This window comes from Rhinatrema bivittatum, chromosome 5 (genome assembly GCF_901001135.1).
Source record: "Rhinatrema bivittatum chromosome 5, aRhiBiv1.1, whole genome shotgun sequence".
NCBI classification, from domain to species: Eukaryota; Metazoa; Chordata; class Amphibia; order Gymnophiona; family Rhinatrematidae; genus Rhinatrema; species Rhinatrema bivittatum.
The window spans coordinates 15,798,930-15,814,812 of NC_042619.1; positions in this window are offsets into that span (position 1 = coordinate 15,798,930).

Here is a 15,883-nt window from a genome sequence, read left to right on the forward strand (position 1 = left end):
AACTTTAGACCTTCTGAGCAGCTTTAAAGTCATCCGGCCGTGTGTAGCCGGATAATGTGCTACTTAACCGAATATCTTTAAAATATGGCTGACAAAGTAGTGCTGTCATAAACGAGCAAAATGTGAAACAAAGGTTCCCCCCCCCCAAACCTGTTTTCAGCTTTGTATGTCCCACCTCCTGTCCTGGGTTTTGCTAAATAGGATGATCGGCCTGCCCTCGCCCTTTTCCCTCTACTCACTCGCAGGGATGATATGTGGCGCTGGCTCCCCCTCTCCCCAGTAATGTTTTCCTTCTGGGAACAGGGCAGAAGGTCCTTTTCTCCAGGAAAAATAAGGTACTGGGGAGGCTCGGGGGGGGGGGGGGGAGGGGGGCCAGCGCCACCTAATCCTGCAGGTGGTGGGTGGGGTGGGGGGAGGGAGGGAGCAGGCTACTCATCCTATTTAGCAAAAACTGGTATGGGGGCCCGGTGTAAGAAGCTGAGCACTTCTCAGGGCTGAACAGGTTTGGGGGGAGGGGGGTGAGGATAGAACAGGTCGTCGGGGCCTTTGAATTACATTTTGGGGGAAGGGGGAGGAGGGGATTGGCGCCACTAGCCCTTTTGTTTGTTGATGACAGTACCATTTAGCCAGATATCCCACCAAATATAGCCAATTAGGTTTTACAGTTATCCAGCTACATGTAGCCAGATAAATTTAGGATAGTCCATTCAGCGGAATGTTTATCCTGCTGAATATATGGGACAATTTATCTGCCTAACTTTAGCCAGATAATTTGTCAACTAAACGGCTTATTAGATAGTGGCTTCATAGTTTCTGCTCACTTGCTTCTGTTTCATTAGGTCTCTTGCAGAAGAAAAACAGAAAATACTATCTCTACTCCTGTTCTTTTGTCTGTGTCTGTCCTCTCTCTAAGTATCTGAACGAAGGGTAAAAGGGGCACCCAGGGAGGCTAATGAAATAGAAAAACTAAATGAATATTTTGCCTCTGTCTTGACTGAGGATGTTGGGGTCATATCCACATTTCCTTAATGGTGAGGACTCTGAGTGACTTAAACAAAATCACTGTGAAAACGGAGGATGTCATAAATCAGATTCACAGATTAAAGAATTAGAAATCAATGGGACCAGATGGTGTTAACCCCAGCGTTCTGAAGGAGCTTCCACATGAAATTGCAGCCCTGTTTCCCGGTGATTTGCAACCTGTCATGTAAAATGGCTTGGAAGGTGGCCAACGTGAGGACAGTTTTCAAAAAGGGCTCCAGGGGTGATCTGTAAATTGGTGAACCTGATGTCTGTGACAGGCAAAATGGTAGAAGCTGCTGTTAAAAACAAAATTACTGACCATATAAATATCATGGTTTAATAGGGAAAGTCAACGTTTTAGCCAAGGGAAGTCTTGCCTTACCAATTTACTATATTTTTTTTAAAGGTATAAATAAACGTGGATAAAGGTGAGCAGGTTGATACGCTATATTTGGATTTTCAGAAGACATTTGACAAAATCCCTCATGAGACTCCTCAGGAAATTGGGAGGTCACGGGTTCAGAGGCAGCGTCCTATTGTGGATTGATAAAAGATAAATAACAGAGGGGAGGATTAAATGGTCAGTTTGGGAAATGGCGAAAGTTAGTTAGTGGAGTGCCCCAGGGGTCTGTCCTGGGACCTGAGGTACTTAAGCCGATTCATACTATAAATGATCTAGAGATAGGAACAAGTGGGATGATCAGATTTGCAGATGACACAAAATTGGAAATTTTGCAAAAGGACCTTGTGGAATTGCAAAAGGACCTTGTGGAATTGCAAAAGGACCTTGTGAAACTAGGAGACTTGGCATCTAAATGGCAGATGCAATTTAATGTGGACAAATGTAAAAAAATGCATGTAGGTACAAATGATCCCAACTTAGTCCCGTGGGAATTTTGCCTCTTCAGGCATGCAACGAGCGGAGGCCATCCCACTTGCAGTGAAGAAGGAGCAGGCCCAGTCATACCACGAGCGGAGGCCATTCCACTCGTGGCGAAGATAGAGAAGGCCTCTTGGTGAGAGAGAGTGTGTATGTGTGAGAGACTGCGAGCCTGGGGGGTGAGAGAGGATGTGTGAGGATGCGTGGGTGTGGGTCCCAGAGAGAGGGGAGCCTATGTAAGGAAATTGTGAAGGAGTGTGCATATGTGTGAGAGATTGGGGCTAGTTTGTTTGAAAAAGGGATTGTGTGTATGTGAGGTTGCTTGTTTGTGAGAGAGGGAGTCTGTGTGAGGGCGTGTGTATGTGTAAGAAAGAGAGCCTGTGTGAAGGGATACGTGTGTGTGTGTGTGTGTGAGAGAGAGAGAGAGAGCCTATGTGTAGGGGGGATGAACGAGAGACGGAGCCAGTGTGCAGGGGTGTGTGAGAGAGAGACATAGGTAGCCTGAGTGTGTGTGTGTGCGAGAGAGGGGGAATCTGTATGGGGGTATGTGTGTGTGCATGAGAGAGATGGAGCCTGTATGGGGGGGTGGGGGAATGTGCACTAGAGAGAGGGAACCTGTGTGTGTGTGTGTGTGTGGGGGACATTGGGAGCCTGTGTGAAGGGCAGTACTGAGAGAGAGGGGTCAAACACTGGGAGTGGACATAGAGTGGAAAGGGTTGAGCCTAGAGGGGGAGGGAAGAGATAGTAGAGAGTGGAGGAGTTGTGGCCTGACAGGACAAAGTGAAAGGAGACTGGCCAGGGGAGTAGGGAGAGAGGTTGGAAGAGACACACTTACAGTGTACTTCTAGGGAAATTCTGCTCAAAATATTTAAAACTCTGCATCTTTAAGTAGTAACTTTTTTCCGTATTACATTTTAAATTAATTACTTAGACTGTCATGTATATTGTGTTATTCTGACTAATATAAAGTTTGCAGAATTTAAACTTTTTGTGTGCAGAATTCCCCCAGGAGTAGGCTGGGTTCTGTGTTAGGAACAGGATCTGGGAGTCCTTGTGGACTCAGTCTGCTGCGGTGGTTAAAAAGACAAATAGAACGTTAGCAGTTGTTTGGAAAGGAAAAGAGAACAAAACTGAGAATATCCTAATGCCTTTGTACAGATCCTTGAGTACTGTGTGCAGTTCTGCTCGCCCCAAAGTGGACACAGAAAAGGTACAGAGAAGGGCGATAGAAATGATAAAAGGGATGGAAAAGCTTCCTACAATTTGTTTTAAATCTGCCGGTTGTTGGTTTCATGGAGTGTCCCCTAGTCCTAGTGTTTGACAGGGTAAATAACCGTTCCCTATTTACCCATTCCACCCTCTCATGATTTCATAAATCTCAAATCCTTTCCACTCTGTTGTCTTTTTTCCAGGCTAAGAGCCCTAATCCATTCAGCCTTTCTCCATGAAGGAGCTTTTCCATCTCCATTATTATTTTTGTCACTCTTAGGGACCACACCTTCCAGATTAAAGGGATGTGGATCCATGTCACCCTTCCTTCTTCCTTAAATCACCCAAACACTTTGATAACCATTTATTTTCTATCCTTTATTGTCCATCTAAGGGTTTTAACTTCCCTGAAATCTGCTGAGCCCACCACCAGCTTCTCGGTTTTATTGCTGAGGAGCTGCTATCTATGGATCGCGCAGCTGCAGGCTCTTAAACTTTCTAAATAATTTAACCCCAAACTCTGCACGCTGGGAGTCCTTTTTTCTTTCTCCCCATTCAGGTCTGTCAGCAGGGAGAGTCTCAGCCAGCGCATGCAAGAACTAGCACTTCCTGTTTCTTGAAAAACTGGACCTCCATGACCAGACAGCGTGGAACCAGAGCTGGCTGAGTCTCCCCCTACAGCCATGGATAGGTGGACACCTCTACGACAGTGCCCCGAAACCGCTCAGATTCCTTTTCTAGGCATTTAATATTTGTAATCTGCACTACTGGAAGGATCTAAGTGGCCTTCTGCATTCAGAAGTGCGAGTTATAGGTGCAGACGTTTGGCATAGCTTATCCTATGGAAGTGATGTAATATTGTTACTGGTTGCTCCAAAGAAATAGGACAGTCCACCTTGTTCTAAAAAAAAAAGGCCCCTTAAAGGTAATGTGGATGGTAGTATATCTCTGCATGAAGAGACTGATTCTGAATTTTCTTAGCGGAGTTGAAATGCTGAACACAAAAATTAGATAATTGATGCAGCTTTGTGTTTCCTATGGAAAAACAACCTACTTATTTTTCCATGTAGCATACACCAACTGAGTTGTCTGAGATTATTGGGAGGAAAGGTACAGACTGGACAGTCCATTACACCATCTGCTGGACTGTATAAGAACTAAAAAAAAAAAAAGTAACCGGACGTCCAGATGTATCCAGTGACACTGCTTACGTAGCTAAATGTCCATCCTTTTCTACAGTAATTTTAACTACTTTTACTTCCTTGTGATGTAGGTATTTACAATATGCTTTGACTTTGGGCTTCCATAAATTGATTGCTCACTGAAAAGGTTCATCTTGATTTGAAAGTGACATTTTGACTTTCTGATGTGCCAGTCCATCTTAGCTGCAATTCCCTTTTTTTTTTTCTAGCTAGATAATGCTTTTCTAAAATAGGGGTATTTATCACAACCAGCAGTCGTGTGGCCTCTCTCGAAAAGAATCATAAATTTCCGCTGAGAAGAGGGTGAGAAGGAATTGCACATTACTCTCCTGGTGCGAAACCCATCCCTGAACAGCATTCTCCGGCGTTTGTTCACAACTGTAGCCAAATACCATGAAATCTCGCCACAAGCACTGCGCACTACTTTTTAAAGTGTGGCTCACTCCTAGAAGGGCTCTGCTTTTTTTTCCCACACTAAAATTAATTTGGAGGGAGTCTTTAAAAAAACAAACAAAAAACAAACCTGCACCTACTTTTTAAATATGGCCTTAAAATTTAAAGCCAGAACCTGAGAACGAGGTACACTTGCTTTTGCTTTTCTGAACTATGTAGACTGTTTCTGTTTTATTTTGTGCCAAGGATGAAATAATATGGGGGAGAGTGAGATAATATTGGTTTTGTTAATAGCTGTGGCCATGCATATAGAGTTATAGGAGCCAGGCAGCTATTCCTGATTTCTCTGAGCACAATGTTTGGGTACTTGCCAGGTACTTGTAGCTTGGATTGGCCACTGTTGGAAACAGGATGCTGGGCTTGATGGACCCTTGGTCTGACCCAGTATGGCAAGCCTTATGTTCAGCAGTCCTCACACATAGGTGATATCAGCCAGCGGAGCCCAGGTCGGAGCTTTACTTATGCTCTGTATTTAAAAAAAAACAAACAAACAAAAATATAAACAACCCACTGAACATGCGCAGGATTTCCCACGTTAGTAGTATGCACGTGGGACCTCGCTCAGTAACTTTATTTCCACGCAGCCAGCAGTTGTTTTTTCTTGAGCTTCACGGAGGGAAAACACATTTTCCTTGTCTCTGGTGATACAATCTGTGTAGAATAGCTTTTTCAGTCGTGGGTTCCTTTTTCTCTTTGGTTCCTTTTCTTTTACTGCCTAGTCAGTTTTTTTATTCCAATAATTTTCAAGTTTCCTTAATTCTTTTACATCTGCTTTGCTTGAGACCTAATGGCCTAACAAGCTTCAGTCAGCATTATATTTTTCCAACTTGGATTTTAGTGCAGCTGTTTTGTTTTTTTTTGCATGATGTCCCAAACTGAACCAAAGGTCAGTGGCTTTAGCAAGTGCCCTCAGTGCATCCGCACGTTGTCTTGCTGATTCATGTGTTTATGTGGTTTTCCTGTTGGAAGTACGCAACGCGTCTGATTGTAGCTTTTGCCATAAGATGACTGCCAGAGGTTGTTGGAGCTATTTCGAGCTCATGGAGAAGGTCTTTGGAACCACTAAGACCGATCAATCAGTATCATCGTCTTCTACATTGAAAAGACCAGGAGGTGTATGGACATTGACAGAGCATCGATGTTCATTGAAGTCGAGCACTGATAAGGTCCAAGGAGAAAGACCGTTGTTACTCCTCCAACCAAATATAAACGAGGGGTTCTGCTTCATCAGTACTGGTATTGGGGGATTTGGCATTGATTTTTCAAGCAAAGGCGAAGAAACATTGACATTGTGCTCCTGCCATGGTACATTAACAAGGATTGAAGATACTGGCTGTGGCCATACATCCTCTCAGGCATCCCTGCATGGAGGGTTGCTCACTCTCAAGACATTGTAGGGGTTAGCGAGTCTCCAGGAGCTCATGGCACAGCCATCAACACACTCCAAGTGATACAGAAAAATATGACCACTGCTGCTCCCCATGAAATTTTGGCATCAGAAATTTTTGAGGAGGAACTAAATAGAAAGATCAAGGAAGCAGTGAATTGCAGGTTGGCTAACATAGATGCATCGGTATCATTGGTGTCAATACAGTCGGAGGTTCACCCAGTTCTGGAGACTCTTGCTGTATTTGCTGGCATGGCATCAATGCAAAGACCTAGAGAGGTGTCTGCTTCAATTCCCCTCTCATCAATATCAATCTCCAGCTCATCAGGAGTGGAAACTCCACCTAGGCACTGGGATTCATTGGATTCTAGGTTCCAGCAATCAGATATCCTAATAGAGGCACGTTTACTAGCCAGGTGCGGACAACCGAAACTGAGAGACAAACATTGATTTAGAAGTTTTGGCTGATGAATTAAGTGAGTTTCAAATTGATCTCCATGAATTGCCATTATCAGATCAAGTAGAGACTTAAAATTTAGTTTTAAGTGCTGCTTTAGATAAAATAGCTTAAGAAATATTTATTCTGCATCTTCTAAAACTAAATTACCCTGGTATTATTTGGGTTTATCTCTGCTAAAAGGCAAAACAGACAATGTCTGTGCTATCATTTTAAAATGTTAGATTTGCTGTTACCCATAATAGAGCATTTTCTATTATTGGTTCATCTCTGTGGAAAGTTTCCCAGCCAATTGTATTCTATCCCAGATATAAAAACTTTTTGCAAACAATTAAAAGCCTCTTTCAGGAGTCATTTTATAAATGTAAATTTTAATGGTATGTGATTTAATGTTTAAATGTTTAGTTTGTGACTTGAGATACATTTTTACTCATGTTAATCACTTAGTATGATTTTTTTTTGAGACAATCTATTTATAAAATTTTAAATAAAATAGCAAAAAAATAAAATATTGAATTATCAAAAGTGTAAACTTAGTATTACTATATATAACATGCTGTTAAAGGAACCAAAACAGTTTTATAAGTCACAAATATTAAAAGCTGATAACCACCTCAGACAGCTCTTTAAAAATTTCAGACATTTAACTACAAAGAATTGATTCTAACATTGAAATTCCTACAACAGATGACATGGTTGAGTATTCTGAGTCAAAACATAAGAATTCCTAATATCTATCTCTTTTGTGCTACTACTGATGCTGTCAGCTTTCCCCCTGTTTTCTGCTCCTTATGTTACAAAACTGGGAAGTAGACTTTCTGTCTTTAGTAAAGTTAATGTTAACTATTGAAAAATATTTAAAAGAAATGAATCTCACTACCACATTATTAGACCCATGCCTTTCTACATTACTCAAGAGACAAATTAGGCCTGTCTTCTTAAATACAAGCTTTAAAAACGGCTCAAAATCTGTTTTACTGAAAAAACAGTTATTAACCAATACTGAAAAATCCCGGTCTTGATCCTGCAAATATAGTTCACTACCAGCCATTATCAAATATGCCATTCCTTTTTAAACTTATTGAGAAGGCTGTCTGTCTTTTTTTTTTTTCCCCGTTTTCAAATTTTTGGAAAAACAAATGTACTGCATCCTAAGCAATTTGGATTCTGACAGCATTGTAATACAGAAATATTGCTGGCATTAATGACTGACATCCAGCTGAGAGCAGAAGGCGGCATAGATGCTTACATTATTTCCCTTGATATGACTGCAATGTTTGACACTTCATTATTTATAGTTTTCCATCGATAAGCAGGCTGAATTAGCCATACTTCATGGGTGACATTGAGTGGTACTAGGCGGAGCTGTCTCTTAAAAGCTTTGGTGCTTTAGCCCTACTGGGCATGCGTGGCAGTTCCCATGCAAACAATCATTCCAGAAGGCTGCTCCTTGGTTCTTTTTTGTCCACACGGACAGTGGAATCTCTCTCATTGATTCCTCTTAGAAATTAAAAACTTGCTTATGCGAACTTCAAACAGCATTTTCAGTGCTCATCATGGCTCAAAAGAAATCTGAGTTCAAATAGTGTAGTTGTGGACATATCATGTCTATCACAGATGGCCACAACTATTGTTACCTCTGCCTGGGCCCAGACTATGATCAGATGAGCTGCTCTGACTGTGGTCGGATGACACCAAGGGCTCAGCGGCAGAGAGCTGAAAAAATGACAAGGCTATGAGTAGAGGACACTCCAACATCTGAACACTGGGAAGACTGAGGCAGATCAACTAAATCTTCCCCAGGTCAGTTACAGCACTCCAACTCTCAGGAGTGCAGGGCAGCATCTGCCAGAGAGGCCAGAATGAAGCCAAGGCAATTGGGGCTGCCGAAAGAGTCAATGACTCACAAGGCGAAAGTCCCCACAGAGCACACGACTCTCATTGCAACCCACATACCCTTGGTGCGTCCACAGAAAATGATGAAGCATTCATCAAAATTGTCATATGCATCGAACGAAGAACCATGAACCAAAAATGGCGCATGAGGCATTGACAACGGCACACAATACATGAATACGCCAAAAAGGCTCCTCAGGGATCAAAATCGAAACCAACACTTACGATGCAATCAGTGCCAAAAACTGCGCTTCCCATGACGCAGACAACGCAGATGCCAAATAAGAAGGCACATAAGCCAGAAGAAGGTCCTTTTACACCAAAAAGGAGAAAACAGCATCACAAGGAAGAAATGACATATGGATCTTCCAAGGTCCTCATATCTACTAAAAAAGATAAACAACCTATACTAACTCATGAGAGGCCAACATTTGAAGATTTTTCTCCGCATACTTCAGGCTTCGGGCTAGCAGCATCAGAGAAGATGTTCATGACAAGCTATCAAATCTTCCCTGTTTAGGTGACAATATATTTGGAGAAAAGCTGAAAGAAACATCGGGTCCAGCATCCTGTTTCCAACAGTGGCCAATCCAGGTCATAAGAACCTGGCAAGTACCCAAAAACTAAGTCTATTCCATGTTACCATTGCAAGTAATAGCAGTGGCTGTTCTCTAAGACAACTTGATTAATAGCAGTTAATGGACTTCTCTATGAACTTATCCAAACCTTTTTTAAACCTAGCTACACTAACTGCACTAACCACATCCTCTGGCAACAAATTCCAGAGCTTGATTGTGCATTGAGTGAAAAAGAATTTTCTCCGATTAGTTTAAATGTGCTACTTGCTAACCTAATGGAGTGCTCCCTAGTCCTTCTATTATCCAAAAGAGTTTTCCTTGTTTTTTTATGTAATGTACTTTTTATTTCTTTTTATGTATTTTATGCTTTTATTATTTTAAGAAACATTGTTAACCGGTGTGAAGGTATGTACCAACACCGGTATAGAAAAACTAAATAAATAAATAATAATAAAAAAAAGAACATAAAAGCCATGCTAGGTCAGACCATAGAGCCCAGCATCCTTTCTCCAACAGTGGCCAGTCCGCATCACTAGTGCCCAACAGATTCCAAAATGTAGATCTATTTCATATTATTCACTCCCAGGGATAGCAATGACTTTTCCTAGTCTACCTGGCTAATAATGTTTTATGGACTTTTCCTTTAGGAACCTGCATACAATATGGTTCTGACCCAATTGATGAAAGTTACTTTTGAGCAATTAGATATCTGAGAAGTGAAATACCTAACCTGGAAGGTCATATTTTTGGTGACAAGCACTTTGGCATGCAGACTCTGTGATATCCAGACTCTCGTGACTTATCCACCTTATACAAAGATTTTTTAATAGGGTGGTTCTGCGCATGCATCCCAAGTTCCTGCCTAAGATCGTGTCGGACTTCCACCTTAACCAATCAATCATTGTTCCAATATTCTTTTACAAAGGTGAACAAGTCTTACATAATTTGGATTGCCAAAAAATATCTTGGCTTTGATTATTTATTTTAAAGTTTTTTTTTATACCGACATTCAAATGAATATTACATCTGTTTAAAAGGAACAATTTTAAGAACCATATATGAGATTTACATGGAACAGTTTTTAAACAGCAACATATGTAAAATACATTGAACTTGTGTAACAGTAATGAGAGCATAAATTGATGCAAGTAGATGGAGCTTGTATAACAATAATGCGGATATAAATAAAAGCATGTTGGAGGAAATAATTCAGGACCATGCATCAGGTTATAACAGATTGAACTACAGTAGATATTTGGAAAGGGCTTAAGTTAAAAGGTTGGATGCATAGATAGTCTGGATGCAAAAATTGTGTAAAAAGGTTCTTACAGTAGCATTATTTTATGAAATGTGGAAGAGGAGAATTTTGTGGTTGAGGTTATGGCTTTCTATCTGGGACAGACTTTGAAACCCAATAGTCCTGAAATTGCCGTAACCAAATGTCACTGTCTAATTGGATGATGGATTACATCTTTCTGTTATGCCAAGGATGACCTGACCCTGAAAGGTTGTGCCATGGTTCATAGTATCAGAACCATAGTGGCATTGGTGGCCGACCTGAGATTAGACTTCATGGAAGAGATCTGCAAAGCTGCGACGTGGCTGGAACTCTAGATGCATCAGCCTTCTAAAAGTATTACGGTATCTCAAGCCAATTATTTTTGTTAGATTTAGGCTGTTTTTTAGTCTTTCTGGGCTACTGAAGCCCAGTTATTTGGAACATGTGCATGTTTAAGGGTTAGATGTACTGAGCATTTCCCTATAGACACAGTATACTCAGGCATTTCTTCTGTTCTGCATCTACATGGAGGGGAAAAAAGCTTAGTCAGTCACCCCCAAGATGGGAAAAACCCTTCAGTACATCTGGCCCTTTTTGCACTTATGGTATCATCTCTACCCAACTATGGTGGTTTTATTTTAACTAATTTATTATTTTTTCCATATTTGCATGACATTGAGGTTGACAGGATAGTAGATGGATGAACATATTCATAGAACTGGTGGCTGAGCCCAGCTCAGTGGGGGAGGGCTGCACAGTGCCATGCGGAGAAACCTGGGTGTGATTCCTGGCTCAGGTCTTCAGCTTCCCAAATTAGTTGGTGTTGGGGATGCTGTGGAGGCAGTTGTTAAAAGCCTCTGGGAGCAGAAGGCTTCATAGCCATTGTGCAATCGCAGCAACTAGTGGGCAGATTTAGGGGCCATGATTGCAGGCTTCCGTATGGAGCCCCTGCGCGTGGCCCCCAGATGAGGCCAGTTGCTGCAGTTACTGGATTAAAGTACATTGATAAGGGAAAAAATCCCCAGTGAGTTCCAATGAAAGGCCTTGGCACCAGATCCTAGCCCTGATTCTTAATGAGTTGGAAACCCAAAGGAGCAGGAGGAGACTCTCAGCTAAAAAAAAAATTAACTGGTAACCAAAATATCAAGTAATAGATTGACTAAAACCAGGAAAAAATGTCTTTAATCTGGATTTAGACATAGGTGTAGGGGGAATGTAGGGTCTTGTTCCAAAGTTGAAATGCAAGAACAGAGAGAGCCTGAAATCAAGAAGAAACCAGTTTGATGCAAGGTGCACAGAGAACAGTTTATGATAGGAACCAGAAATACTGAGAGAGAAAGAAATAAAAAAAATTCTTGAACTGGCAATGGAATTGAATTGGGAGCTGGTGCACGTTGACGAAGAGAGGGATAGCTGTGGAATTCTGAAGAACATGAAGCGGGCTAAGGACAGAGTCTGGAAAGTCAGCCAGTGAGTTATTGCCATGGTCGAGCTTGGCGATAGAGCTTGCTAGGAGTAAGCAGCAAGCATGGAAGACAAGCAGGTGCAGTTTTACGTCTGTTCTATAATTAGTAGCTAAGTAAGGAGCAAAATGTGGGAAAAGGAACAGAAAAGGAGGAAGCAGAGTTAAAAATAGATTACTTGCTGAATCTGAAAAATGAGGAGGAGTAGAGGAATAGACATTTAGCTTGGGTTATTGGTTTTGATTAATTTAATTTTGATCAGTTTGGTCTTTTGATTCATTTTTTTAGTGGGTACCATGGAACTTCCTGCCATTTCTACTTTCTCTAGTTGCTTTTAATAAGTAATGCTTGATCTTCGTTGACATGCCCATCCTTCATTTACACATATTGTACAGGTAGCAGGTGAGACCTCATTTCGAGTAGGACGAGAGTTATGTTTTGTACAAGCTTTCGTTTGCTTTCGTTTTTTTTGCCTAGCACCAAATTTCTGTCTATAGCAAAAACCTGTACCATTTCAAGACTGAGCTGGTTAAATGTTTTTTTTGTTTTTTTGGCAGTCTTCCGATGTGTGGGAATTGTAAGGAGGGGGAATTGTTATGCTGTGAGCCTTAAATTTTATGCAAATATAAAATTCATGTTGCATGAAAAATGCTCTTCATTTTTGGGTGGGGGTAGGGAGGTGTGGCAATCTTTATTTTAGTCCAGTGCTGAAATCTAGGCCATGTGGTTTATACGTCAATAATTCAATTCATTCATGACATGTTATCTAAGAATTGCACATGAAGAAAGACAAACGCACACAAAGTAATCACAGCTAAAGGATCCATAGCATGCAGGGCCTGCTGCTCCCAGCCATTACTTATTCCTGTCACTTATCTGTCCCAGGCTAGCCCTCGAGTACAGGCCAAGAGGTCAGCTTTGAATGTAGCAGCATTGATGTATTTGCCACTGATTGGTTGGCTATAAAAATTGACCTCTTAGCCTAAAATAAATGGATGTCCAAGAATAGACAGAAACTGTGACAGGGTGAGCCTCGGAAAATGGACTGCAGTGACAGGAAGATGAATGCCTGTAACCTAAAAGGTATGAGAAGAGGGAGGTGTTGGGTACGGTGACAGCCAGGGCCAGTGCTAGCTTTCTTGCTGCCTTGTGCGAACAATTACTGTGCTGCTGCCCCCCTCCCTCCCCGCCCGCCCCCCACATCATTCAGTCTTTGTCCTTTGCCCATCAAAAAAAAGCCCAGCTCCCTCCTGCAATCTATATTTTTAAAAACTGATACCCCCCCTCCCCAAACAGAACCCATGGTCAAAGGAAGGGTATTAGGTACCCTTAGCAAACCTTTCACCTTTTCCGTGCGCACACCCACCCTCTACAGATGCACAAATACAATTCAATCATGCATTTATAACAGATTTTACATGAAAAAAAAAATCACAACATAAACATGCTGTACTGGGTCAGATTTAATGTGATTTGGAGGGATGAAAGGTAAAAGAAGAGTAGATTTGGACCATGTTCTCTCTAGCTAGCTTGATGCTCTCTCTCTAAGAACATAAGAACATGCCATACTGGGTCAGACCGAGGGGCCATCAAGCCCGGCATCTTGTTTCCAACAGTGGCCAATCCAGGCTTACAGGTACCTGGCAAGTACCCAAAAACTAAGTCTATCCCATGCTACTGATGTCAGTAATAACAGTGGCTATTCTCTAAGTCAACTTAATTAATAGCAGGTAATGGACATCTCCTCCGAGAACTTATCCAAACCTTTTTTAAACCCAGCTGCACTAACCACATCCTCTGGCAACAAATTCCAGAGCTTAATTGTGCGTTGAGTGAAAAAGAACTTTCTCCGATTAGCTTTAAATGTGCTACATTATATTTACATGTTACTCCTGTTGTGACAACCAGAAAATCCTGCAAAAAAGACTCTTGGAACTCCTATGGAATTACATTTTTTGTAAGGTGTGCTGGGTGTGGGCTTGGCCCTCAAGAAGCCATGAATAAATGGAATTATCATTACAATATAGTAATCCTCCCATACCAAAACAAACCCTAACTGACAGCACTCAAACAGTAACCTTTCTATGAAAAGATAACACTGCACATATTGCCCCAGAACACAAATATGCTTCCTGTTAGGAAAACAGAACAAATCAGACTGCTATAGATCACTACAGATAAATTATATGGTAGCAGAATACCTCACTCAGTCACACACAGAGAGTACTTGAAAGTATAAATAGAAACATGCTGAGAGGAATTGAACTGGAACCCACAACAAACCATCTTCTATAAACAGAGCAACAATGGAAAAACAGAAACATTACCATTCTTCATAAAACATTAAAAAAATAAAATCAAGAAATATAAAACAATCATAATAGTAAAATCATAATAAAAAGAATAAATATTTCAAACCAGTTAACAAATAGAATATCAAAAATTTTCCAAATACCAATAAAATATGTCAAAACATCTGATGTATAAAAAAATCAAATAATTTAAATGTTTTAATATTTCCCAAAAAACAAAATATTTCAAATTCCCCCAATTATTAAAACTAATAAGGGTTAAAAAATCTCCTGCTCCCTATACTTGGGATCTTTTGATTTCCAGTCACCTTGAGATTGTTGTGGACTGGGAAAGTAGGGCCACACAAACTTTATCTTCAGACATACACATATATTCACTCTCTCACACACTCCATCTCTTTTATATACATGCCTATGCTCTCACATACTTACTCTCTCTCCCTCACAGACACATTGTGTGTGTGTGAGCATGCCTGTGAGAATCTATATATGACACACAGGTTTTCACACAGACACTCACATGAACACAAGCTCTCACACAGACACGATGCATACACATGAGTAGAAGCTCTGACACAGACATACACATGCGCACAATCTCTCACACAGACACACAAAGCTCTAACATAGACATAGACACATGAATGCAAGCTCTGACACACACACACATGCAAACAAGCTCTGACACAGACCCACACATACACATGAACACAAACTCTGACACATGCACACTCAAGCTTTCACATAGACACACACGCAAACTCTCACACAAACATACACATGAACACAAGCTCTTGCACACAGGTTCTCACATACCCGCATGGCTTCCTTTCTTCAGGCCACCATGGGATAGACTCCACTGTGACCCCCTCCATCCTCCTTTTCACTTTGGGCCATGGTGGGATGAGCACCACCCTGTCAACCTTCTTCTCCCTTAAGTTCAGGCTGTGGTGGGTTGAGCTCTGTTGGTGGCCTGCCTCTCTGCAAACTTTTCTCGTTTTCGGCCGCTGGCTAGTTGAGCTCCGCTGGCGGCCTCATGCCCTCTCCTGCAGCAGCCACGCCCCCCCCCCCCCCCAGGTGTGCCGTCCCATGCAAATGCACGGTATTCACACCTGGTTGTGATGGGCCTGGTGACAGCCCAAGTTTATATTGTGGATGTGAGGGAGCCGAGTCCATCTATTAGAGGGTGGGTTGGTATTACACAGAACACTGAGAGAGGGAGGGAGAGAGAGAAGGAAATTGAACTGAGAGGCGGAAAGAGAATCGAACTCCAGCGAGTGTGTCACAAATGTGAACCCTTGGGCTATGGTGTGATTGCTGCAGCCTACTAGGCTCACGCCAATAGCTGGCGGACTCGCTCTTGCTAGAACTGGAGCTGAGTCTTCACCTATACCAGCCCCGTTCCCCACAGGTTGAGCCTTTGGGTTCCAGGGGCCAGGAGGGCTTAGGTGAGAGTCCTGCAAGAAGTGGTTGGACAAAGGTTAAACATGGTCAGGGGTCAGGACTAGCAGCAAGCAAGGGTGTCCGGATCTAGGCCAGTATCTGGGCAGGCAGCAATCAGAAGAGTAGTCTGAGTTAGTAGCAGAGGTCAGAACTAGGAATCGGGCAGAGATAGACAAGAAAAGGTACAGGGAACAGAGACAAGCCGGGGGGGGGGCAAGGCAGGACAAGGGGACCACAGGCAAGGCCACAAGGTAAGGAAAGTAGCAAGCACTGCAAGGCTGCAGGAGGATTTGTTGCTGAA